This window comes from Peromyscus maniculatus, chromosome 17 (assembly GCF_049852395.1).
Source record: "Peromyscus maniculatus bairdii isolate BWxNUB_F1_BW_parent chromosome 17, HU_Pman_BW_mat_3.1, whole genome shotgun sequence".
Taxonomy (NCBI): Eukaryota; Metazoa; Chordata; class Mammalia; order Rodentia; family Cricetidae; genus Peromyscus; species Peromyscus maniculatus.
The window spans coordinates 4,791,057-4,817,874 of NC_134868.1; the positions used below are offsets into that span (position 1 = coordinate 4,791,057).

General features: G+C 38.5%; 1 protein-coding gene across 2 annotated transcripts in view; it reads left to right on the forward strand.

The window, feature by feature from the left end:
• The window catches only part of LOC102908374 (zinc finger protein 120-like), a 73,752-nt gene that overhangs the window by 25,378 nt on the left and 21,556 nt on the right, over positions 1-26,818 (forward strand). The window lies entirely within an intron of this gene.

A 26,818-nucleotide genomic window follows, 5' to 3' on the forward strand; every position in this document is an offset into this window, starting at 1 on the left:
TCTCAGTGAGTAAATTTGGTTGTTTCTAAGCCTGGTTACCTGAGTTCAGTCTCTTGGAGACCCATAGTGCTCCTACAAGTATTTCTTTTGTTGTATACTTGGTCTGTGGCATATGCACACCCAAACACCAGCATATAGAAAAACAATTTTAAAACCCAAATAAGGCCAATGAGGTCACTTGCAGCCAAACTTGACTCCCTGCATTTGATCACTAGAACTCACATAGGTGAAGTAGTAATTACACCTGTACGTTGCTCTGTGAGTGTCACATGCACACCGTGGCATAAGTGTATACACACCGTTAAAACAGTTTTAAAAGTTGAAGTCAGGAAAGTGAAGAGAATAACCTAAATATTGAGAACAAATAAAATTACTTGCCGGTTGAAATTAATACATTGTAGAATTTTAAGTAGAATTACTGTTCATCAAAACAATGATGGTTCCTGTTTAAAATTTGCACTATATTTTTTTTCTCTGATTCAAACATAGGTTATTAAAACAATATATCCCAGCTGAGCATAGTGGTTCATGTGACTGCAGCACTTGGGAGACAAAGTCTAGAGGATCTCTCTGAATTTTAGGCAGGTGTGGTTGAGATAGTGAATCCCAGGACAGCCGTTGCTACATAGAAAGATCCTTTCTCAAAACAAACAAACAAAAAAAAAAGATTATGGAACTTTTCTTATATAATCTGGCTGAACTCATCTGTATTCTACAAATCCTTTTGTTTTCTTTACTCACATCAAGAGAAATGTATTAATAATGATAATAAGAAACAACGAGGAGAGCCCATTCACAGGGCTAGAAATCCATTGACTCATTCAGTGACCATGTAGCAAAAGGAGTAACGGGGCCTCTTCATCTACTGCATTATAATGACTGATTTGGTAGCTGGAGAGTTGGCTCAGCAGTAATGATCCTGTTAGGTACCCAAGTTTGGTTCGTAGCACCCATGTCAGATAGCTCAGTTCTACCTGTAATTCCAGGTTCACAAGATATGAGGCACTGTTTTGGCCTCCTTGGGCACTAGGTATGCAAATGGTGTAGAGACAGAGGCATGTTACTTCATATTGAAGAAAAGGTTTACTTTACATGTGTTATTTTTTAATTAAAGTTAATTTATTTTAGGTGTATAAGTTTTGCCAGTGTGTAAAACAGTTGAATTCCAGGTACGAGTGGAGACAAGAAGAGAATGTCAAATCTCCAGTGGTTGAAATGACAGTGAAATACAGAAGTTGTGAGATGTCTTTTGGGTGCTGGGAATCAAAGCCAGGCCCTGTGGACAAAAAGCCCCTGTCTTTAGCTGCTGAGCCATGTATTCATACCCATATACATGTTATTCATAGTAATAAGATATGAGTGCTGTTTTCAGTTCATCTTTACTTCAGCCCTAATGACCCGTAAGAAATAAGATTGATAGCATCAGAAACTAACTTAGAAGAAAACTAACTTCAAGAAAAATTTAAGCCTAAATCTGCACAAAATGAGGGAAGTGTGCAAAGAATGTTCAGGAGGAATTGGAAAGCAGTGGCCTTAAAAGTGTCTGACCACTTGACCAAAGCCACACGACTGAGTTTATCTCAAATGTGGTAAATAGGCAGCAGTGGGAGCCCACAAGGACACAGGCCCAATGTCTCATGCTGGAGTTTATGCTCCGTGTAAGGAGAGAAAATGAATTTGCAGGCATGAAGACCAACTTGTCTGAAAGGGATGGTTCACTGATGCCTATGAAGAGACTAGAAAACCAAAATCAAAACATTGTTTTTAGGGCATGGTAGGACAAAAATGGACTAAAGGATTTCTTAGAGAAAACATCTTGGAGATTTCAGGTAGGAAGCTGGGGCAAACCATTGAGGCCAGCATAGCCTTCCTCTCCAGCCTGATGCTGTAAAGCCTGACTGCTGGCAATAGCTTTTCTAGAACCTGGTTTTCTATTCTTTTGGTTCTGGTAGGGCCTTGCTTCCCCAAGACTGATTCTAGGCTGATGTAAATTTACACGAACCTTCCAAGCCTAAGCATTTAAAAGTGCCAGATGCTTTGTTAATATTGGAGGCACATGGCTAAGAATGCTTCACTTCCCCCTGGAAGCCATTAAATCTATCAGATAAAGCAGTGTGTCAAAAATGAAACAAAACTAACTTCTTTAGTATAAATGAGGTAATCCTTTAAGGGTTCAGTGGCAGCAGGAAATTTATGGATGTGTTTATTTTGTTTTATTTCATTTTAACGAGGAGGTCACATGGCATTTACATTTTTAAAGAAACCATTAGTAAACATGATGGCCAAGACACATTGCTGCTTTCATTGTGATGTAATCACCAGTAAGATGGGAACAAACCACATGTGCAGGGAACCATAGCGTTGACTTGGCCTAGCTGCCTTGAGAGGGATGCATCATAGGTTTTTCAGGTTAGAGTCCATGGCTCCTGGGGCATAATGTGGCTTCCAGTTCCCGAGAGACTGATGCACTCCCTCAGGCAGTAAAGCATTGAGGCTGCTTTGCGTTTCTCTGTATGTTCCCATAGTAGTCACTAAGGGAGTGTGACAATTGGTCTTGAACATTAATCTTGTGTACCCTATGTCCTGTATCCTGGCAACTACAAATGTATTGATCCTGGCAATTGCCACTATATTCTGTTTCTGATAAAAGTATAAAAATCTGATTGCGCCGGGCAGTGGTGGCGCACACCTTTAATCCCAGCACGTGGGAGGCAGAGGCAGGTGGATCTCTGTGAGTTCAAGGCCAGCCTGGTCTCCAAAGCGAGTTCCAGAAAGGCGCAAAGCTACACAGGGAACCCCTGTCTCGAAAAACCAAAAAAAAAAAAAAAAAAAAAAAAAAAATCTGATTGCTCTCAATAAAATTATCACAGCCTCAATTGTGTTGTGGCCTTTCCAATGGCCATATCAGGCCATGTTGGCCCAGTAAGCAAACACAGGCACTTAAAAACATGGTTCCTTTTTGATCAGAAGGTGAGCCCATCGCCCATCAGGCAAAAGTCTCTGCAGGATCCACACATCTCAGGTTAAATGTGCACTGTCACTCCTTTTTTTTTTTTTTTTTAAAGACATGTTTGTTTAGCTTGTATATAGGAAGGGATAATATCTATAACCTAGGTAGATAGGCTCAAAATAGCAAAAGGAACAGAGGAAAGAATTCCATGATCCCAGTCAGAGACAGTGAAGTTTATATTTCTTACACATGAATTACATTGTCATCCAGGGTTTTTTCCTCCTCAAGTCCCAGGTACAACATGTTTTTAGCCACCAATTTATTCAGTATGCTGTGGGCTGAGATTAGATAGATCTGTAACCCTTCATGTGTGCTGGCATTTAAAATGTTTGGAAGCAAACTTTTTCAAATAGTTCATCTTAAATTAAAATCTGGAAGACTTTTGGGACCGTTTTACTCAGAAAGCAGTGCAGACATCCTTATCTAAGACAGACTTAATTACACAGAGACTGCCTTTGTCCCTTCCACCAGAATTGATTCAAGGTTTCCCAAAGTCTGTGGGTGCTGGGTGGGGAGGGAAACAATGAATAATGCCATGCACAGAGAGGAAAGATAGGGACTTAAACGTCAGTTTGCAGACTTCGTGTTGTTCAATGTCTCCTTAGAGTAGGGCGAGTTATATTAAGGGAGCCTGTAGCACAGCTAGAGGATTTGGCTCCCCTCTGTTTAGGGGAAATATTTCCTTTCTTTAGTTTCTTTCTTTGACTTTCGTTTTCTTTAGAGCTCTTTCTACCTAGGCTGTTTTCCTGTCTTGGTTTACGTTGTGCTAAACACCCTTCTAAAGAGTTTTCTTGCACACAAGTTTCAGATCAAACACATCTCGATCCCAAGAAAACCTGACCACTAAAGTGCCGCAGACCACCCAGAGGGAGACCACCACTGTGGGAGAACCAGGGAGAAGGCTCGAGGAGAAGTCAGGAATCGGCGAGGAAAATGACAGACAGACACACAATGGATTGTTGTGCTGCTGCAGATTTACTTCTGCAAAATCAGTGCTTATATTCTTTTACAATCAAGGAACTTGGCAGGGGGTTACATCAGACTTTTAACTTTTACAATTACTCAGAATCAGCAAGAAACAATAACAAAGTACATCAGTATCTATTTCTGTGTAGTGCAAGAGACAATAACAAAGTACATCAGTATCTATTTCTGTGTATCACTTCCGCAGCTTGGAGTTCATTGCGGTTGTTGCTTAAGGGCATGATCTCAGAATTTTGTGAAATCTGTCTTGCGCCAAAGACCACATCTGTGGGAACCAGATTTTTACCAGCCAAGGTTTAACTCACCCTCTATATACTTTTTGTATAATTTCATTTATTTCTTCCTCACTCCTATATATCCACTTATCCTTCCAGTTGTCATATACCCTTCTATACCAATACCTTAGGGCTGGCTTCATATTTTCTATGATCTGCTGTCTTTCTTCTTTACTATAAAGGCACCAAGGCTTTCTAGTCCTGGCTAGCCTTTCCATAAAAGGCAAATCACTCCAAAGTTGTTTCTTTCCTTCATGATTCACCCATCTATTCCCAACTTCATCATAGCTTCCCGTATATGGGAGTGGCTCTAGGTAATTTCCACTCTCAGGGGTCCACCTAGGGGCTGTCCACCAACGCCCCCCAACACAGATAAGACATACAGAGAAAAAGCATGATTAGTGCCAACAAGGACTGTCGCCAAGGCCATCTTGTCCTCCAGGGCCTCCTGGAATCCTCAGGCTGCATGGCGACTGCTGATTGTGGGGGAACCTCTTGAGGCCACGCTCCAGGAAGCTCCAACCTCAACCCTTCAGCTGCCGGACCCCAGCGCATCGGCATGCTTTGCTACAGCTACACAGGTGTCACAGCTGTGGGCGTAGCACTAAAGGAATACATTTTTGTTCTCCACATCATTTCTTACACCTCATCTATGCACAGAGTGTTCCTTGTTGCCCTGGTAACTCCCTTAGACCTGCCCTCACTGTGATGTCCAGAAACTTCCATCCTCTGGATTCTTTTGGTGACCTAGAGAGTTCAAGAGGCACAGGACCACTACAGAAGATGGTGGGCAGTATCTACCCAGGGAGGCAATCTCAGGTTGTTCCTCAGGTAAGCTAAGTTCCCAGGGTACCCTCTAAATTGTTTCAAGTGTCTGGACATGGCTAACTTTTCTCTTGATCAGGAGCGTGAGTGTGCATTTGAAAAGGGAACTCTCCTAGACAGTAACTGCACTTGATTTTATCCTAAGGAAAGTAGTGACTGTGTTTTGTCCCCAGTATCTGGGGTTGGCCCTCACAATCTTACTCACTGAGTGAATCTGAAAGGAAATGGTGCACAGGACATGAATGAGGAAGGGAAGCAAGACTTCTTCAAGGAGAGCAGAGTCACTGCTCCAGGCCATCAAATTCCTAGAATACGGAAGTAGGCTGGGGAATAAACAAGACTTTGCTGAGTGGGGGAGATATAGATATTTGAATTCCATACCTTAAAACCAAGTTTGATAATATTTGATAGAAAACATTCATATTTGATATTTCTTTGAGCATAAGTGTGGCTGTATTTGTTGAAACCACAATTGGAAGTGTGGGCTGCAGAGGTATAGCAGGGTTTCTGATCCCCCCATGTCCAAAGAAAGTTGTAGAGAGTGGGGTCTCTCTGCTTGGCATAATAGCAGCTGGAGCATCAGTAACCTAAGAGTTTGGGGTTCACTTTAAGTCAGTTTTGGGGGAGTTCTGAAGTCTTTGTGTACATACTTTCTATCCCTATGGAATAGTAGGCAGGCGGATAACATCTTTCAAGATTACATACTTCCTGGCTGAGTTTGCTTTGGTCCTTTGTTTAAAACATGACCACAGTTCTGTGCTGTTGTTTTTAGATGTTCTTCTCTGCCAGTTTATTGTTCCACAAACATATCACCCTTTCTTGATGTCGTTTTCTGTTAAACACAGAAATCAGATTCTGTCAATGTGTGTATTATTTCTTCTTAATTCTATTGAGCATTCTAAGCTTTTCACCTTTCCATATACCTTTAGAAACAGCATTTCTATCATAAATTCTTGCAAGTTTCCTTTGGGTATGTTGAATTTATGCTGCAAATTGAACATGCCAAACATCTTAATATTGATTCATCATGTTCATATAATGAGTCACCGTTTATTTACTTCTTTTATTGTTTTGTTCATATGTGAAATACTTCTAGTTTATTATATGAAATGTACTTTGGGCCTACACAGGGGCCTCAGCACATACTCTTTCTTCTTGGGGATGGTCTGTGTTTAGACCCTAATGCCCATCTTGGGAGGCTCATATGTACTTTCAACTCCAGATCCAGAGTATCTGACAAAGCTCTTTTCTCTTTACACACACACACACAACACACACACACACACACACACACACACACACACACACACGACATTCTTGCATGCACACATAAAAACATAAAAAACACACATAAAAATGGGATTAAACTGTTTTTTCCAAAAGTCCTTATGGCTTATGAAACAATTGGAGCAAAACAAGTTGCTTTAGGAATATAGTACAAATCATACAATTAAAAAATCTGTTATCTTGTTTTTCAATTTAAAAGGTTTGTATTACCTTGCCTTACTATGATCCAGAATTACATCCAATCATTAATCAGAGGGAACAAAAAATAGTTTCTAACTGATCACAAAAGGCTTCATTTCCTGTATCTTTAGAGAATGAAATAGTTTTATTAGTTAAAACTATTTAATCTTCAATGTTGAAACATCAGAATTACTTCAAGTAAGTCTCCTGAATTCTGGAAGAGCCTCAAAAAGACACCATTTTTTATTATTGCCAAAGCAGAGTACTAGAGTCTCACAGTGTAAGTGCTGGCTCATGGTTTGTTTTTATTGTTGTCTTACTAGAATCTTGTACTTCTTGCTTTGAAGGATCATGGCATATTTTTAGGTTTGTGTCTTTCATCAGTAATGCTGTCTCTGTTGCATGTTTTAATTAATTATACATCTAATTCATTACACATTTTAATGGATTATACATCTAATTCATTATTCTTTTTTTTAGAAAATGATGGACTTTCATGTATTTTTATATTCTGAAAATTGGCTATAATACTTTATTAGTCCCTGGAAATTTGTGGATATGGGGGAGTTTCTGTAGAGTTTTCTTTTCTCAAACTCAATGGCTTCCCTTTCCCCATTTCTTGGGCATATCTGGTTTTTCAACTTTTGTTATGATTGCTTGGGGTTTTGCTATTTGATTTTAATGGATAATACATTGATTGTTAAATTGTTAAATATTCCTTTTTTCTTTTTCATTTAAAAGTTTCTTTTTATTTTACATACCGACCACAATTCCCCCTCTCTCCCCTCCTCCAGCTCACCCCTTATCTTCCCCTTACCCCACCCCATCCACTCCTCAGAGATAGTAAGGCCTCCCATGGGGAGTCAACAAAGTCTGGCATATCAAGTTGAGGCAAGACCAAGCCCCTTCCCCTGTATCGAGGCTGGAGGTATGCCTCCATAGAGAATGGGCTCCAAAAAGCCAGTTCATGCACTAGGGATAAATCCTGATTCCAGTGCCAGTGGCCCCAGAAACTGCCCAAGCCACATAACTGTCGCCCATATTCAGAGGGCCTAGTTCTGTCCCATGCAAGTTCCCCAGCTGTCAGTCCAGAGTCAGTGAGCTCCAACTAGCTCTAGTCGGTTGTCTCAGTGGGTTTCCCCATCATGACCTTACCCTTTTGCTCATATAATCCCTCCTCCCTCTCTTCAACTGAACTCCAGGAGCGTCACCTAGTGCTTAGCTGTGGATCCCTGCATATGCTTCCATCAGTTACTAGATGAAGGTTCTATAATGACAATTAGGGTAGTAATCAATCTGATTACAGGGGAAGGCCAGTCCAGGGATCATCTCCACTATTGCTTGGAGTCTTAGCTGGGGTCACCTTCATGGGTTCCTGGGAATTTCCCTAGTACCATATTTCTCCCTAACCCAATAATGGCTCCCTCTATTAAAATATCTCTTTCCTAGCTGGGTGATGGTGACACATGCCTTTAATCCCAGCACTTAGGCAGAGGCAGAGGCAGAGGCAGAGGCAGAGGCAGAGGCAGAGGCAGGCAGATATCTGTGAGTTCAAGGCCAACCTGGTCTACAGAGAAAGATCAAAGACAGGCTCCAAAAAGCTACACAGAGGAACACTATCTTGAAAAACAAAAAATAAAATGAGATAAAATAAAATATCTCTTTCCTTGCTCTCCTTCTCTGTCTCTCCCTCAACTTGACCATCATATTCCCTCATGTTCTCTTGCCACCTCCTCTTACTTTATCCCCCTCCCCCCACACTCCCAATTTACTCAGGGGAATTTATCTATTTCCCCTTCCTAAAGGGATCCATGCATGTCTCTCTTAGGGTCCTCCTTGTTACCTAGCTTCTCTGGGGTTGTGTATTGTAGCCTGGTTATCCTTTGCTTTACATCTAATATCCACTTATGAGTGAGTACATACCATGTTTGTCTTTCTGGTTGGTTTACCTCACTCAGGATGTTTTTCTAGTTCCATCCATTTGTCTGAAAATTTCATGATGTCATTGTTTTACAGCTGAGTAATACTCCATTGTGTAAATGTACCATATTTTCTTTACCCAGCCTTTGGTTGAGGGCCATCTAGGTTGTGTAGACAGAAGTTTTCCTGTGTCCCACCCCCTTCTGCAGCCATCCAGTATAGCTGGAGAGTTTTGCTCCAGCTCCCGCCAAGCCCTGGCAGTCCCACAGCCCACTTATAAAATAAACACACAGACTCTTATATTATTTAAACTGTTTGGCCTAATGGCTCAGACTTCTAGCTATCTAGTTCTTACATCTTAAATTAACCCATTTCTATTAATCAATACTTTGTCATGTGGCTCATGACTTACCAGCATCTTCACATGCTGCTTGTCGTGGTGGTGGCTGGCAGTGTCTCTCTGCCTCAGCCTTCCACTTCCCAGAATTCTCTTCTCTGCTTGTCCCACCTATACTTCCTGCCTGGCTATTGGCCAATCAGTGTTTTATTAATAACCAATCAGAGCAACACATTTGACATAGAGAACATCCCACAGCACTTCCCCTTTTCTTTTTTTCAAAAAGGGAGGTTTTAACTTTCACATAGTTAAATTACCGATAACAAAACAATTATCAAGCAAGAATTACAGTTATAATATCTAGTCTATTTATAATAACTAGTTTATTTGGCAAAATTAAAGAAGATATCCTATCTGTCTTATATTTGTGAGTCTAAGTTTTCATATCTAACTTATCTTTTATCATAACTAAGAAAAATTATAACTATCTCTAGTCTTCAACTACATCAAAGACCTCAGAAGGATATAATATTACCTGAGAAATGGGAAAAGGATGCAAGCAACTTTCAAGAGTCTTGCAAGAGTAGACAGAGACAGCTGGCAGCCTGAACAGTCATTCAAAGTTTCTCTGTAAAGTTGGGGCATCTGTCTTCAGCCCATAGGCCTAGAATCTCTCAGTCACTTCTCTCTGTGTCCTGTAGAATGTCTGGCAGTTTCCTCTGCAAAGCAGGAACCTGAAGGACCATTTTGCCAAGCAAAGTTTAGTGGTCACCTTCCTATGGGTCCTGTATGTCCAGTCAATACAGTTTTTTTCAAGCAGTCCAAGCAAGAACAGTTTCTTGCCCAAATGGCTATTTTTTGCCAAGGTGAATATAAATTCCATATGGAGAGTCTTTGATGCCCATCCTCCTCTCTGAAGTAAATCTGGTGCTGCCAGGAGCAGACATGTCTCACTGTCCAGAAAGTCTAAATTAAAAAAAAAATTTAAATGCCATATTCTGTAGATCTTTGAAGTGTTTGAAGATTACCTATCTGTCTGAAATATATCTATATATACACCTAGAAAACTAAACTAACGTGACTATAAGTTTGATTATCATAGAAGACTAATTATAATTATCCATTACAATTTAAATGAGTTACCTAAACATAATACTTCCAACAAGAGTGGAAATTATATATATATATATATATATATATATATATATATATATATATATATATATTATATACAGTAAAACAAAATTAACTTTAAGTTTGTATCAATAAACTAAAATCTACAGCAATGTAAAACATTTCTAAACAAGTTGCTCTTCAAAAATCCAGCCCCAAATAAACATATAGAGGCTTATATTAATTATAAACTATTTGGTCTATGGCTTAGGCTCATTACTAACTAGCTCTTATAACTTAACTCAGTCCATTCCTATTAATCTATGCTTTGCCATGTGGTTTCGTGGCATTACCTGTTCTCTCACATCTTGCTTCTCCTGGCAGCAGCTTGCAGCATCTCCTCTGACCTCTGCCCTTCTCTTCCCTGTATTTCTGCTTGGATTTCCTGCCTGGCTCTATTCTGTCTTACCATAGGCCATAGCAGTTTCTTTATTAACCAAGGGTAGCAACACATGTTTACAGAATACAGAAAAATGATCCCACAGCTCTTCTCCTTTTCTGTCCAATCAAAAAGGAAGGTTTTCATTTTAATATATTAAAATTACATATAACAAAACAGTTATCAAGCAAGAATTACAGTTACAATATCTAGTCTATTTGTATTTGGCAAAATTAAAGAAAATACGCTATCATCTATCCAATTTTTGTGAGTCTAAATTTTCATATCTAATTTACATTTTATCATGACCAAGGAAAACTATAACTATCTAATCTTCAACTCCATCAAAGACCCCAGAAGGATATTATCTGAGTAAATAGGAAGTGCATTGCAAACAACTTCCAATATTCTAGAAATGAGAAGAGACATTTGGTTGCACGGACAGTCACCAAAAGTTCTTTTGTAGCATTAGGGCATCCATCTTCAGCCTATAGGCCTAGAGTAGCTGGCAGACTTTTCAGTGAAGCAGGAAATTTGAAGAACTGTCCTGCCAATTTTGGCAAGGTTTGTCAGTCACTTTCCTCTGTGCCCTGCAGAATGTCTGGCAGTATCTTCTGTGAAGCAGGAACCTGAAGGATAATCTCACCTTGTTTTGGCAAAGTTCAGTGGTCACTTTCCCATGGGTCCTGTATGTCTGGTTTATACAACATACTGTCAAGCAGTCCAGGCAAGAACAGTTTCTTGCCCAAATGAATAGCCTTTTCCATATTGTAAACAAACTCCATAATAAGTTTCTTTGATGCCCATCATCTTCTTTGAAGTAACTGGTGCTGCCAGGAGCAGACATGTCTCACTGTCCAGAAAAGTCTAAGTTCTTAAACATTTTAAATGCCATATGTTGTAGGTCTTTGAAATGTTTGAAGATTACCTGTCTATCTGAAATATACCTCTGTATACCTAGAGAAGCTAACTAACATGACTATAAGTTTGGCTATTAAGATGACTGTTGTTATATTTTTTTAATTATATATTACATTTTTCGGGTTTTTTTGAGACAGGGTTTCTCTGTGTAGCTTTGGAGCCTTTCCTGGAACTCACTCTGTAGCCCAGGCTGGCCTCAAACTCACAGAGATCCACCTGCCTCTGCCTCCCGAGTGCTGGGATTAAAGACATGCACCACCATTGCTCAGCTATATTACATTTTTAATAAGCTGCATGAACATAATACCCTAAACAAGACAAGAAATATACATACAGTATAATAAAATTAACTTTAAATTTGTATTAATAAACCAAAATTTATACTAATGTAAAATACATAAGATTAATAGTTGTTTTTAAGTGAAAATAGATTCAATAAGCTACCCTTTCTTCCCATCATTTCTATATTATATTCCCCCTTTCTTCTTTTAGAAAGAGATTGACTAAGACTAATAAAAATTTTTAACCAAACCCCCTAAACAAAGACAAACCTCCATAATCCATTTTCTGGGAATGTGAGCATAGTTTTCTTGGCCATTTCCTGCTGATTGGAGGCATTGGTAATCTTTGGAGGACCCTGAGAAAATTTAGGATTATGGTCAAGTCCTGATTGGATCATCTCAGCCAGTTTGTCTTGAATCTGTTCTTGATGTTGAATCCCATTGGAGACCTCTCAGAGGATCGTCCTTGATGCAACCATATTAACCCAGAAGGAATCCACAGCTTCTTATCTTCTGTGGAAACAAAAATGGAACCTCTTTTCCAAAGCAACATATTCTTAGACCCAAAATTTGAAGACAAGATAACTTTAGAATATATATGTTGAATTAATCTAGTAATATTTATAATCAAATGTGTCTTAGCAGCTGCTGTTCCTTCTTCAGTCTTCAAACAATTAAAAGACAACATAATAACATATAGTATCCAGACTCTCTGTGTATATCTTATGTGGCTTTTTAATTTTATATTATTTTTATTGTCTCTTTAGAGACTTTGTTTTATTTTTTAAAAACCATTTATTTCTTTCCATAATTGCCTATACCCATTTTCTTTATTTTTCCCAAGACTACATACATTTTTTAAACACACTGTGACCTGTTAGAGGCCTTTCTGCCTGAGTTTGGTTTATCCTTTTCTGACCAGGAGACTTTTTAAACTGCTAAGTTGTGTGTCTAGGACTGAAGTGGTAACTTTTGCTGCTGGCCCTGCCCAACTCAGCACGGCAGAGGTACATTTATTGCCAACTCTGGGAAGCAGTGGGTCTGTGCCTCCATCAAGCAGCATGAAGCCCAGAAACCTTATAGAAAAAGCTAAATTTGCCATACAGCATGCTGTGAGGCTTGGAGATGCCTCTGTGTACCATGGCAGGAATCTGCCATGTTGTGCTCAAGCTCATAATAGCATCTCTGTGCCATGGTCTGAATGAGAGACATAAACTAGGAAGCTGCTCTTGGCTCCATTTCTGTGCATTCAGAATCGTTTAAAAGGTTTTTCAGGTCTATGTGGATCAATGCCTGATGATGGGCAACAAGGTTGTTTCCAGGTTCTGGCTATCACTAATAATGCTGCTATGAACATAGTTGAGCAAATGTCCTTGTGGTATGAATGTACAACCTTTGAGTATATGCCCAAGAGTGGTATTGCTGGATCATGAGGTATATTAATTCCCAGTTTTCTGAGAAACCCCCATACTGATTTCCAAAGTGGCTGTACAAGTTTACACTTGTTTGAATCTTAGATGGTCATTTAATAAAAAACCCAGAGCCAGATACCAGGGTGAAAACTGAAAGATCAGAGAAGCAAAACAGCCAGCCACTAGTTCTTACTTCTATGAAATCCTCAGCCTAATGAGAGGGAGCTTCTGTTTTCTCATGCCTTATATACCTTTCTCTGTCCTGCATCTTTCTTCCTGGTATTAAAGACATGTGTGCTTTCCAAGCAAAGGTATGAGATCTCAAGTGCTGGGATTAAAGATGTGTACCACCACTGCCTGACCTCTATGTCTAATATAGTACCTGGCTCTGTCCTCTGATCCTCAGGCAAGTTTATTGGGTACACAATATATCACCACATTTCTCTTTTTTTGTGTAAAACAATAAAAGAAGGTTGCAACTAATATAACAAAGACTATATACAATATGTATAATAAGTATATAGAATATATACAGTCAAGAATTACATTAACAATATCTAGTCCATTAACATTTGACAGATTTAGAGAAAAATTTCCATTATTTATCCTATTTTTGCTGAGTCCAAAATGCTGTACATACTTTATGTTCTATCCTAACTTGTATTACCAACTGAAAACTATCTTTTGATGTCTTTCAAATTTATACACTTTACACACCTTTAGTGAGTTTCCTTTCTGAATTTGTTAACAAGGAAAACTATAACTATCTAGTCTTCAACTCCTTCAGAGACCCAAGAAGAAATAATATTACCTTGGTAAGCAGGAAGTGCAAGCAAGCAACTTCCAAAAAAATGTGAGAAATGACAGAAACAGCTGGCTGCATAGACAGTCACCCAAGGTTCCTCTGCAATGTTGGGGCATCCATCCTTGGTCTACAGGCCTAGCATATATGACAGACTCATCTGTGAAGCAGGATTTTCTAAAGGGCCCTCCTACCTTGTCTTGGCAAGGTTCTGGAGTCCTTTCTTTTGTGTCCCACTTGTCCCTTTAGGCAGCATAGTGTCAGCAATCAAGGCATGTGCATTCTTGCCCAGTGGCTAACTTTTGCCACAAACAAAGTAAACTCCATATGGAATTTCTTCCATGCCCATCATCTTCTCTGAAGTAGATTGGTGCTGCCAGGAGCAGATATGTCTCATTGTCATAAAAAAGAATGTCATTAAAATATCTTAAATGCCATATTCTGTAGATCTCTGAAGTGTTTGAGATGAACTATTTCTCTAAAATATATTTCTGTTTGACCTTGAAAACATACCTAATATGACTACAACTTCAATTGTAATAACTACTAACTTGAATTTCTCTATATCTTATTTAGTTGGTAATAATAACTTTCAAGGACTAGCAATTTGCATTACATTGTTAAAAGAACAGTGTAGGTACAATACCTTGAACAAGAGTAGAAATGTATGTACAGTATGTTCTAAGAAAAATAATCTCAAATTTGTATTAATGTACAAAATTTGTATATAATATACAAAAATCCAATCCAATGTAAAATATTTAAAACAGGTAGTTGCTTTATCGAAGTAGTTTCAATAGTCTACCTTTTTATGTTATCATATCCATATTCTCTCTTTTTTCTTTTCAGAGTAGATTACACAATATAATCGAGTACTCATAGTGCATTTACTATGGATTGCTCACACCTATAACTAAGCAATCACAGTGTATGATGAGTTCATGCCTATGACCCAGCACTCTCTCTGCATGTATTCTAGAAGGTTCAGGCCTACAGTATAGCACTCATGATGCATGTATTGTAGAAGGCTCATGCTGTATCCTAGCACTCATGGTGCAATTACATGGAGACATGCACATTTAACTTAGCATTCACAGTAGAAGACTCAAACTTGTAACCCAGAACTCATGGTGCATGTACTATGGGGGATCCAGCCTGTAACTCATTATTCATTATGCATATATTGTGGGAGAGTGATATCTGTATACTAGTATTCATCATGCATATACTATGGGAGGGTGAAATGTGAAATCCTATTACTCATGTTACATACTGTGGGAGGTTCTTGCCTATAGCCCAGCACTCATGGTGCATTTACTGTGGGAGGATCATACCAATACAGGAGCACTCATGGTGCATGTACTATGGGGTCCTATCTCTATAAGGCTGCATTCATGATACATTTACTATAGTGGCCTTAGTCCTGTAACCCAGCCCTCACAGTGTGGGGACTGTGAGTGGCTGGCCATCTGTATGATAAGTACTCATGATGCATTTACTCTAGGAGGCTTAGGCCTGTAAATCTGCACTCATGGTACATGTATTTTTTTAATACTCATGTCTGTAGCCTGGAACTCATGCTGCATGTACTGCAAGAAGCACTAGCCTGTAACAGATCACTCATGATTCATATATTTTAGGAGGCTGACATCTGAATACCAGTACTCATGATGCATGTACTGTGGGAGGCTCAAACCTATAGCCCAGAACTCGTTGTACTTACACGGTGGAAAGCTCATGACTATAACCCAGTATTCACAGAACATGTAGTATGGTGGGCTCATGGCTGTAATCTGGCACTCATGGTGCATGTACTTTGGGAGGCTCCAGGCTGTATCCCAACATTCATGTGAATGTATTTGTGAGGACTTATGGTTGTAAAACAGCATTCATGGTGCATGTATTTGTGGGGGCTCATGGTTGTAAACCAGCACACATACTGCGTGTACTCTGGACACTTAGGTCTGTAACCAAGCACTCACAGTGCCTCTAGTGAGGGCAGTTCACACATGTATCCTAGCGCTCACAGTGCATATACTTTGGGAGGCTCATCCCTAATGACACAGCATTCCCTATGAATGTCCTAGGTGAAATTGAAACCAGTATCCCAGCATTCACTGTGCATGTACTATGGGAGGTTCATGCCTATAAACCAAGTATTCACAGTGGATGTGCTATAGTGGCTATTTGCTGCAGCACAGTACCCATGGTATATGTATAGTGGTTGTCTGACACTTGTATCCTAGCAATCATGGTGCATATACTATGGAAGGCTCATGTCTATAATCCTATACTCATGGTGCATGTACTGTGGGATATTTATCCCAATACCACTGCACTCACTGTGAGTGTACTATGTAAGATTCAAACCAGTAACCCAACATTCATGATTAATGTACTGTGGGAGTTTCATGCCTATAACTCAACATAAATAGTGTATGTATTATGGTAGGCTCTTTGCTGTAACCCAGGGCTCATGTGCATGTACAACAGTTGTCTGACCCCTGTAATTCTCCAGGCATGGAATCTCTTGTGCATAATACACCATTTGAAAATAGGGATGAATCAAGTTCTTTTGCTATTTGTCCTTTAATTTTATTATCTTGCCTTATTACTTTAGTGATAGTGAGTGCTTTAAGTACTATGTTGGAAAGGAATGGGGATAGTAGACACCCCGGTCTCATTCCTGATTTTAATGGGATTGCTTAGAGGTTTTTCTCCTTGTAGGGGAATATAGACTCTGTGATGATGTGTCATGTTCCCTCAGGTACTGTTTTTGTCAGGTTTTTGTCATTCACATGTATTGGATATCGCCAAAGGCCTTTTACACCTCATGAAAGAATCATGTGATTCTCTTTTCATATCTCTTTGTATTATTTACTATACTTTTTGAGTTACATATGGTACAGATACTCCAAATCTCCGGACAACTGCAACTTTGTTTTGATGGATGACACCTGTTTTCATTGTCATACCAGACAAGGCCTTTATTTTGTCTCTGTTTTGTAATGGTATGTATTTCAAATTAAAATGTAATTATGTTCCTTCCCATATTGATTTTCCTCCTGCCAAGCCCTAGATTCTAATTCCTCAATATAATGCTTTCAAACAGTATACAGACATGCATCAAAAAAGCTATCTGTCATGACCAAGTAGACTTTGTCCCTGGAATGCAGTAATAATTCAATTTAAGCAAGCCAATAAATGTAACAAACCACATAAATGGACTAAAAAACAAAAATCACATGATCATTTCAATAGATGAAGGAAAAGCATTTGAGAGCATCCAACATGGCTTAATGAAAAATGTACTAGTCAATGTACAGATAGAGAAAAAAATACCTCAACGTACTAAAGGTATTTTGAGAAATGCAGCCAACATCATTCTAAACAAAGAGAAGCTTGAAGAAATCCAGTTGAAGTCAGAAATGAGACATAATGTCTGTTATACTCACTATTTATAATGTTGTAAGCTCTAAGTACTGGCTGGTGTTATTCAGCAAGAGAAGGAAACTAAAGGAATATGAATACAGGAATAAATCAAAATATCCCTGTTTATGGATAACATGGGGTATCCCAAAAGTTCCACAGAAAACTTTTTGAAACAATAAGCTAATTCAGCAATGTAACAGGATACAGAATCATCTCGTACAAATCAATAGCTTTTCTACATACAAACAACATGCAAAGAAAGAGATGGTGAACAAAATCCCATTTACAATAACCTCAAAATTAAATAAGTAAGAATGAGTCTACTCAAGGAAGTGAAGGACATCTGCAATGATAGAGAGACACTAGAAAAAGAAGCGTATCTGACCCTCACAGATTGGTAGATTTAATAATATGAAAATGACCATTTTATATAAAGCTATTTAGTGCAATTCCAACTAAAATTCCCATATAATTCTTCACAGAAATATAAAAATCTATCTTAAAATTCATATAGAACCACAAAAGACTCCAGTCAGGCAAAAAAATATCCTGAACAAAATCAACAGTTCTGGAGAGATTAACATTCTGTATTTCAACATATGCTACTAACCAACAGTGAGGAAAAACAATAGGCTATTGGCAGAAAAACAGACATGAAAAACAATGGAAGCAAATTTATACCCAAACATGAGTACATAAAGCTACACCTATTTAACATCTGACAAAAGATGCATAACCTGAAGAAAAGAAAGTATCCTCAACAAATGGTCCTGGGAAAATTGGATGTCCACATTTGAGAGACTAAACATGTTTTTTAAATATTAATGTTAAAATACTTAATAAAAGATGATATGACAAATAGTAAATGTCTTGTGTGTCTAAAGCAACAATTTCATCTACCTGATAGAGATGTAATAAAGTAAGATATTCATCAATCCACTGTAAATCTCATAACATAGCTTGATATGCTAAGGATGTAGATATATTATTTGATATTTCTGTATCTTCATGATCCAAATTTTATCCGTTTAAAACTTCATCTTGAAGTTTTGCCTCCTAAGGGAATTATCTAGAGATGCCATATAATATAAGGGCAGTGACATTTATTTTTTAAAAGAACAGTTCTGTTTTCGGTCTGTCTCTCTGTGTAATGTGATTATAGGTGTATAGGCCATGACATATGTGGGTACAAGAAGAAAACTTGGGGGGATTGTTTTGGCCCTTTTTGTATGATGATCAATGTCAGATTTCTAGCCTTGAACACCACAGACATATTTTTCCCAATGAGATGTCTCACTGGTGCTCAAATAAGATTACTAGAAGCATTACATCAGTAAAATATCGTCTCCTATTCAGATTGTAAAATATTGTAATCTAAGGATGGAGGAACACAAAACAATTTTAATAATAAATCATATTTGCAAATGAAAATTATATTTATACTGCAATTTATTTATTTATGGAATATACTAATTTATTCTGAGGATGAAACACTTGTTCATAACACTTTCTCAGAAACACAAATGAATCCCTAAGAATAGTCTCAGTGTGTAAAGTCAGTTGATACTAAGACTGATGACCTGAGTTCAATCTCTGGGAGACACATATTACTCCTACAATTTTTCTCTTATGTCTACAGGTGGGCTGTGGCATATGCACACCTACACACCAGCACATACATAAATAATTTTTAATCTTAAATAAGGCCAGTGAGGTCACTGGCAGCCAAACTTTTACTTCCTGGGTTTGGTCTGTAGAACTCACTTATAGGATGTAGTAATTAATACCTGTAAATTGTCCTCTGAGTGTCATATGCACACCATAGCACAAATATATGTGCACAGTTAAAACAGTTTAAAAGATTGAAGTTAACAAAGCAAGGAAAATAAATAACCAAATTGTTGAGAGCATATGAAATGATTTACCAGTTGAAATTAATACATTGTAGAATTTTGAAAAGAGTTATTGTTCATAAAAACAATGACAGTTCCTGTTTAAATTTTACATTGTCTTTTCATGCTTTGATTCAAAGATAGATCACTTAAAAATCATATCTCAGCTGGGCTTAGTGGTTCATACTTGTAATCCCAGCACTTGGGAGTCAGAACCATGCAGATCTATTGAGTTTGAAGCCAACACAGTCCATAGTGAGTTTCAGGGAAGGCATGGTTACTTAGAGTAATTCTGTCTTAACCACCACCCCTCCCCCCAAAAAGCCCCCCTATATTTCAAATTATGGAACTTTTCATAATATAACCTGGCTGGACTCATCACTACTTAACAAAACCTTTTGTTGTCTTTACTCACATCAAGAGAATCGTGTTAAAAATGATAAGAAATATGGAGAGTCCACTCACAGAAGGCTAGAAGTCCACCAAATAAGACTTTCATCACATTCAAGTCATAGACCACAGAAGGCGGTATATTTATCTTTGCATTATAATGAAATATTGGCAGTGGAGGGTAGGTTTGGTAATACTGCTACTATTGGGTACTCAAGTTTGGTTACTAGGACCCACATCAAATGGCTCAGTAATTCCCGACCCAGGAGATATGATGCACTCTTTGGGCCTCTTTTGGCACCAGGTATGCAAATAGTATAAAGACATGTATGTATGTATGTATGTATGTATGTATGTATATAATATATATATATATCCATGTTGTAAACAAAGTTTTTTCATGTATTTGTTATTCTTTTTTAATTAAAATTAATTTGATTTCAGTGTATAAGTTTTGTTAGTGTGTATTCCAATTGAATGGATGAAAATCCAGTGCTCTTAGCTGCTGAGCCAAGTATTTAGTTCCTGCCTCCAGGTTCCAGTTCTGCTTGAGTTCCTGTCCTGACTTCCTTCAGTGATGAACAGCAATGCTGAAGTGTAAGCCAAATAAACCCTTTCCTCCCCAACTTGCTTTTTGATCATGGTGTTTTTATCACAGCAGTAGAAACCCTAAGAAAGACAATGATAGTAGAATAAACCTCTGAAACCATAAGAAAGCCCCAATTAAATGCTTTCATTTATAAGAGTTTCTGTGGTCATGGTGCTTCTGCATAGCAATAGAACACTGTCTAAAACACAAATGAAAAATATATTTCCCTTTTAGTGTTTGTTTTTTGAGATGGGTCTTACTATGGAACTGACTATTTAGACCAGTCTGGCCTTGAGCTCATGGTGATCAGCCTGCCTTTGTCTCCCAGGTTTGGGGATTAATGGCATGTGATAACATGCTGGATAACTTTGTTTTTGAAAATGATGGATTGTATGGTAATGAGTGAGTGAAAACTGTAAAGACCTTAAGAGGTATCTTCTCATTTCTCCAATGCTCTTTTCTTTTGTTATTCAGTTTTGTTCTTTTCGTGTGTGTGTGTGTGTGTGTGTGTGTGTGTGTGTGTGTGTGTGTGTGTGTGTGTGTTGATGTAGTACAAGCTTTCCCCAAACTGACAGTGATCTTTCTGCATCTGGTGTGCTGTGATGTAAATCATGCATCACCATGACTGGCTTGAAAAAAAAATGAGTTTTATTCTGCATTTGTCTCTTTAAATTTTTTTTAGTTATTATTTAATGTGTATGGGTGTTTTCCCTGTAATTTTGTCTCTGTACCCAGTTCATGCCTGGTGGTGAGGGGGACAGAAAGCAAGTGTCAGGTCTCCTGGAGCTGGATTACAGACAGTTGAGCACCATATGTATACTGAAACACATTCTGCATGCTCTGGAAGTCTTCAGTACTATTAACTACTGAGCTATTTCTTCAGCTCATGTTTTCTATTCTTGACTATGTTTTTTTTTTGTCCAAGGCTGGTTAGGTCACTAGGGGATCAGACTCCTGTTCATCATTAAAGAATGGAATCTCCTTCAAGTGGAAGAATTAGCCTAAGGCAGGGATGAACTCTCTAACTGGTTACCTAATACATGGTTAGGTGGTTAACCCTGAAACTATATATACACAACCAAAAAAAAGTTACTAAACAAAATACAGTCATATATTTGCATACACTTATTTATATAAGTATATTGTATAGAGAGACTTGACAAACAAGAAGGTGTGAGTAGGGAAATTAAATAGGGATGAAGGGATGGCAAGGAAGGTGAAAAGTGATGTAATATTTTAATTGAAAATGAATAAAAAATAAAATCTAAATGAAAATGAGAGGTCCTAGATCAATAATTCTCAACCTGTGAGTTGCACCCCCTATAGGTATTTAATAACTCTTTCACAGTGATTGCAAATCAGATATCCTGCATATCAGATATTTACATTATTATTCCTAACAGTAGCAAAATTAGAGTTAATGAAGTAGCAATGAAATAATTTTATGGCTGGGATCACCAAAACACAAGGAACTGTATTAAAGGATCACAGCATTAGGAAGGTTGAGAACCACTGTCCTAGAAAAATGGCTCAGTGTTTAGGGCCACTGGGTGCTGTTGCAGAGGACCCAGGTTCCATCCCCAGAATTCCCATGTTTACTAAGAAGCTGCTCTAGTCCTAGGGAATCTAATGCCCTCTCCTGGCCTCTACAGGTACTGTGCACAGACATATCCATTTAACCAGTCATACACATAAAAGGTTAAAAAAAAAGAATGGAATTCTCTACAATAATGTGACAGCCCTGAGAAAGTCAGCTGCCAGGGCTAGTTAAAATGAGCTTTTTCTGGTCCTGCATGGAAGCAGCTGTGGCCTTCCTCTGAGTCAGGCTGTACAAAGCTAAAACAACCTTGTTTGAGGTTAGAATAGCTCAGCATACCTATCCATCTAAGAACAACATCCATATTTTATGTATTTTCCCGTCTTTTGCATTTGTAGGAATTATGGCATTGATATATATAATAATATAATATAATATAATATAATATAATATAATATAATATAATATAATATAATATAATATAATATAATATAAATATAATATAATTAATATAATATAATAATATATAATATAATATGATATAATATAAATATATATTTCAGATCATACATCATGATTAGCAGCATTAGCTCCCAAGCAATCAGCTTTCAAATTATCATTTACTTGATTTTCCACTAAGAACAAGATAAACATGCCAGAAGTATTTCTGTCCATCATTTTTATATTTTACATAGCTTTCTGCATGACTTTGTGCTAAGAATGCCCCACATATCTCTGCTTTTATGTTATGATCATGTTTAGAAGTGGGTATGTTAACTGAACATGCTTAGGAATCTTTGGAAATTATTCCCATGCTCTCCTTGCTCACTAGAGATAAGAAACCTTTCTCTGCAATTCTAGATTCTTATATATATAGGCTCTTATGGTTGGTATTCTTAGTTGTCAACTTAACTACATCTGGAATTAACTAAAACCAGTGCACTTTATTATACCTGTGAGGGATGTATCATGTGAAACAGTAAAATCCAACAGTAATCTGGTTCTTTTGAAGTGAGAAGACCCATCTTTAATCTGGGCTACTCATGTAGGCAGCCTGTATACAGAACATGGAAGAAGGAAGCTTTTATTCTTTGCCTGTTTGCCCTAGCTCTCTCTAGCAAGTTTATTCATTTAGTGGTGATACAGCCCACTTTTGGGAATTCCTGTTCATACTGAAGACCAGATGAGACATGAAGCTTTTTGGACTGAACAACTACTGGGTTCTTGGTTAAGTAAAGGAAGACAGCAAAGTCAGCTTTTGGAGGCCAGGCATGAATGCTTCTGAATTTGCAAATCTCTGCAGAACTGGGACTGGTTTTTGTCTAAGGTTGAAGGCCAGGGTAGATAAGCACCGTGCTGTGTCCCTTCAGCACACTGTCTTCTTAAGGAAGCTACTCTTGTCACTCAAGACTCACTACCCAATCAGGGCCTCCTAGTGGACACAGCAGTCTACAGGGTTGGAGGGCTCTTCTAGGCTCCAGGTTGCAACCTTGCTCCATTACTCAGGTAGGAGCATGTGCTGCACTGTGAGACCACTGCCAGGATCTATGAGAAGAGTGTAGTTGAGCTTGGAAGAACCGACATGGTGAGCTAGGGGTTGCTTTCCAAAGATAATGAGGAGTGGTCAGCTGAGTTGTTGGAGCAGATATTCTGGATCTTCCCCTGGGCTGAATGTGAAACTAGGAGGCAGGCAGGTATTCAATTGGGACCCAAGTGGCCTTTGCATCTCCCTGAGCCAGGACACCAGCCTCTGAATGACTTTATTCTGAAGACTAAGCTGCCTAGAGCATGGGGAACAGAGCCTGTGCATAAAAATATCTTCCTTGTTTGTGATCACTGTGCAATGTGCTTTGAATATAGCTCTATAAGGCAGGTTGCCAAAATCAGAAGTGTGGTTTCTCTAGTGTCTTCCAGAAGTTATGCACTTTTATTCAGCAATGAAGTTTAGGATCTATTGGAGATAATTTTGTCAAGATCCAGTCTGGATCCTCCCTATCTAGACTTGATGTGACAAATACCCACAATCAGTTTAGGTGCATCTGAAAATAGAAACAGACAAGCTGAAAAAACTTAGTCAGTACCCCCATCCTATAAAGAGATAAAGATGTAGAAAAATACAGTTCTCTGAGTTATTTTTCTACAAGGGGCACCTTTTATCCCACAGTTTATATTTAAGTCAGACCTGGGTACAGAAAACTATTGACACTTTGGTTCTTAAGGCCTAGAGATAGAAGAGAGCTCAAAGGATAAAAACACAGTGAGGGGGAGCCTTCACTGACATCCACCCATCTTTTAAGAAAAATTAAAGTAACCTGGAATGTCTTCTAGACCCTCTTTGTCTGCCTCTGCAGAGCATCCTCAGGAGTATTCTTACTTCCTCTTTCTTTTCTCACAGTTATTGTGGTAATTTGAATAGGAATGGCCCCCACAGAATCATGTGTTGTGCCACAGGGAGTGACACTATGAGGTGTGGCCTTGGAGGAAGTGTCCCACTGTGGAGGTGGGCTTTAAGATCTCTCTCATATGCTCAAGCCAGGCCTAATGAGGTAGTCTCCTGCTGCCTGTGGGTAAAGATGTAGAAATCTCAGCTTCTTCTCCAGGACCCTGTCTGCTGCATGCCACCATGGTTTCTGTCATGATAACAATGGACTAAACCTTTGAAACTGTAAGCCAGCCCCAAATATATGTTTTCCTTTATAAGAGGTTTTGTTATGGTGTCTCTTCACAATGATAAAATACTAAGACAGATATAAAAAGAAATGCCTCTCATATTAGCTGCTTACCCTGATGTTTAACTGGATATTTGATTCTTCCTTTTCATTAGTGAACCAAAAGACAGGGTCTGTATGAATTATCTGCTCCTTTATATATTATATGACTCAGGAATACTTATGACATTACTGAATTCTCCTTGAATTTTTCTCTGATTTTAGCCTATCTGTGCTGGATGCTCATTCAGCAAAACTTCTGGAATGTATATATTGAAACTCACATGTCAAAGAAATCAGTAAACTTCTAATAAATATTAGTGAGAATTTTGGCTCTCTTGTGGGATAAACTTAACAATATTTCCTTAAACATTCCCTTAAGCCTGTTCTCTAAATTTATAATCTGTTAATCTCGGTGACATTTCTCACCCTAAATTGGAGTCAAGCATAATAACATTCAGTGCAAACCCTTCTTTTTAGAAATGGCTTTCTATAAGTCAGGCTTCCTAGGTTTGAAAAGGAATAGTATAATTTACCATATGCAATCTTAACATTAATCTTAATTACCCATAGATCAGAGGATCTAGGACACCAAATACACAAGACATAAAATAATGGAGAAAGAAATAATATTCGGATTTTCCATTTCCATAGCATGTTTATGTCACATTTAGAAAACAAAAGTGTAGGTTTGAGGGTTATGCTGGAGCAGATACAAAAGTCAGCCGCAAACCTGGACAAGAAGAGGCTCAAATATCTTATAGAAAAAGAGGCTCGCAGATTCCATGCGGAGGGTCAAGTTGGGACAGCACATTAAGACTCTGTGGCCTGCATATGTTCCCTCCAGCTGTCATAGCTGCTGGTGGTAGCAGCTTATCTGACACTCAGAAATTGATTCCTTAAGTCCCGTTGGGATGTGAGCTCTCCCAAGACCAGCTCTAGGCTGGGCAAATTCCCATGAGCCTTCCATGTCTAAACACTTTAAAGTGTCAACTTCCCTTTGGAGGCACATGGCTAAGAAAGTTCTTCAGTTTATGTGGAAGCCAGAAAATACATTATGTAAAGCAATGTGCCAAAAATAAAATAAAGCAAACACAAACTATGAAAGGCTGGTGTCACCTCTTTAGTATATAAATGGGGTAATATTTTGAAGGTTCAGTTTTACCAGGAAGTTTATGGCTATCATCATTTTGGTATATGTCAAGTGGTTATAGTAACCACAAATTCACATTAAATTTACCTCTTTTATGAAATTATTACCAAAGGTCACATGGCTGCTTCCTTCAGGATGAGGTCACAAATCAAGATGGCAGCAAATCACATGGTAGCCTTCTGCTCAAAGTTAACCCAACTCCCTGCTAAGGTGAGCCCATCCATCATCAGGCACTGCCCTGTGGGACCCAGAAGTTTCAGAGGTTAAATGTTAACTGTTACACACTTTGAAAATACACTTTAAGCCGGGCGGTGGTGGCGCACGCCTTTAATCCCAGCACTCGGGAGGCAGAGGCGGGCGGATCTCTGTGAGTTCAAGGCCAGCCTGGACTACCAAGTGAGTCCCAGGAAAGGCGCAAAGCTACACAGAGAAACCCTGTCTCGAAAAACCAAAAAAAAAAAAAAATACACTTTAGTTACATTAGTATAAACACTATCATTAGTTTGGTTATCGTGGTACTCTCTTGACTGTGGTGTCTTACAAAATGAACAAACCAAATATGTTGTTCCAACATACAATGGCACAGACTATACATACCCTTTCATAACATAGTGAGAAAGATTGGACCAGAGCAAAACTGAAACCCAGTAGGGCAAACACCAAACCCCGCTGCTCAGTTTTAGACACCTGGGGCTTCATTTTCAAAAGGCTTAACCCTGTAACATGAATCTTAATAGGTCTTATTAATAAAAAAAAACCTGGAGCCAGCTATTGAGGTAAAAGCTGAAAGGTCAGAGAAGCAGAATAAGCCACAGCCAACCTCATCTTGTCAACTCCTCAGCTGATCCTGTTTCTCACTCCTGAGGGTCTCAGTTGAACTTCTGCTTAGTTCCTGTCTCCTTACACCTTATATATCATTCTCCACTCAGCCATGTCACTTCCTGGGATTAAAGGCATGTTGCTTTCCAAGCAAAGGCATGAGATCTCAAGTGCTGGGTTTAAAGGCACTGCCTGACTCTGTTTCCAGTGTGGCCCTGAACTCACAGAGATCCGGATGGATCTCTGCCTCCCAAGAGATAGGATTAAGGGTGTGTGCCACCACTATCTGGCCTCTATGTCTAATCTAGTGGCTGGCTCTGTCCTCTGATCCCCAGATAAATTTATTATCATATACAATATATCACTACATTATAGATAAGAGGTAGATTATTGAATCTACTCTCTTTTATTATTTTTTTTGAGACAGAGTTTCTTTGTGTATTTGGTGCCTGTCCTGGATCTCACTCTGTAGACCAGGCTGGCCTCAAACTCACAGAGATCCGCCTGGCTCT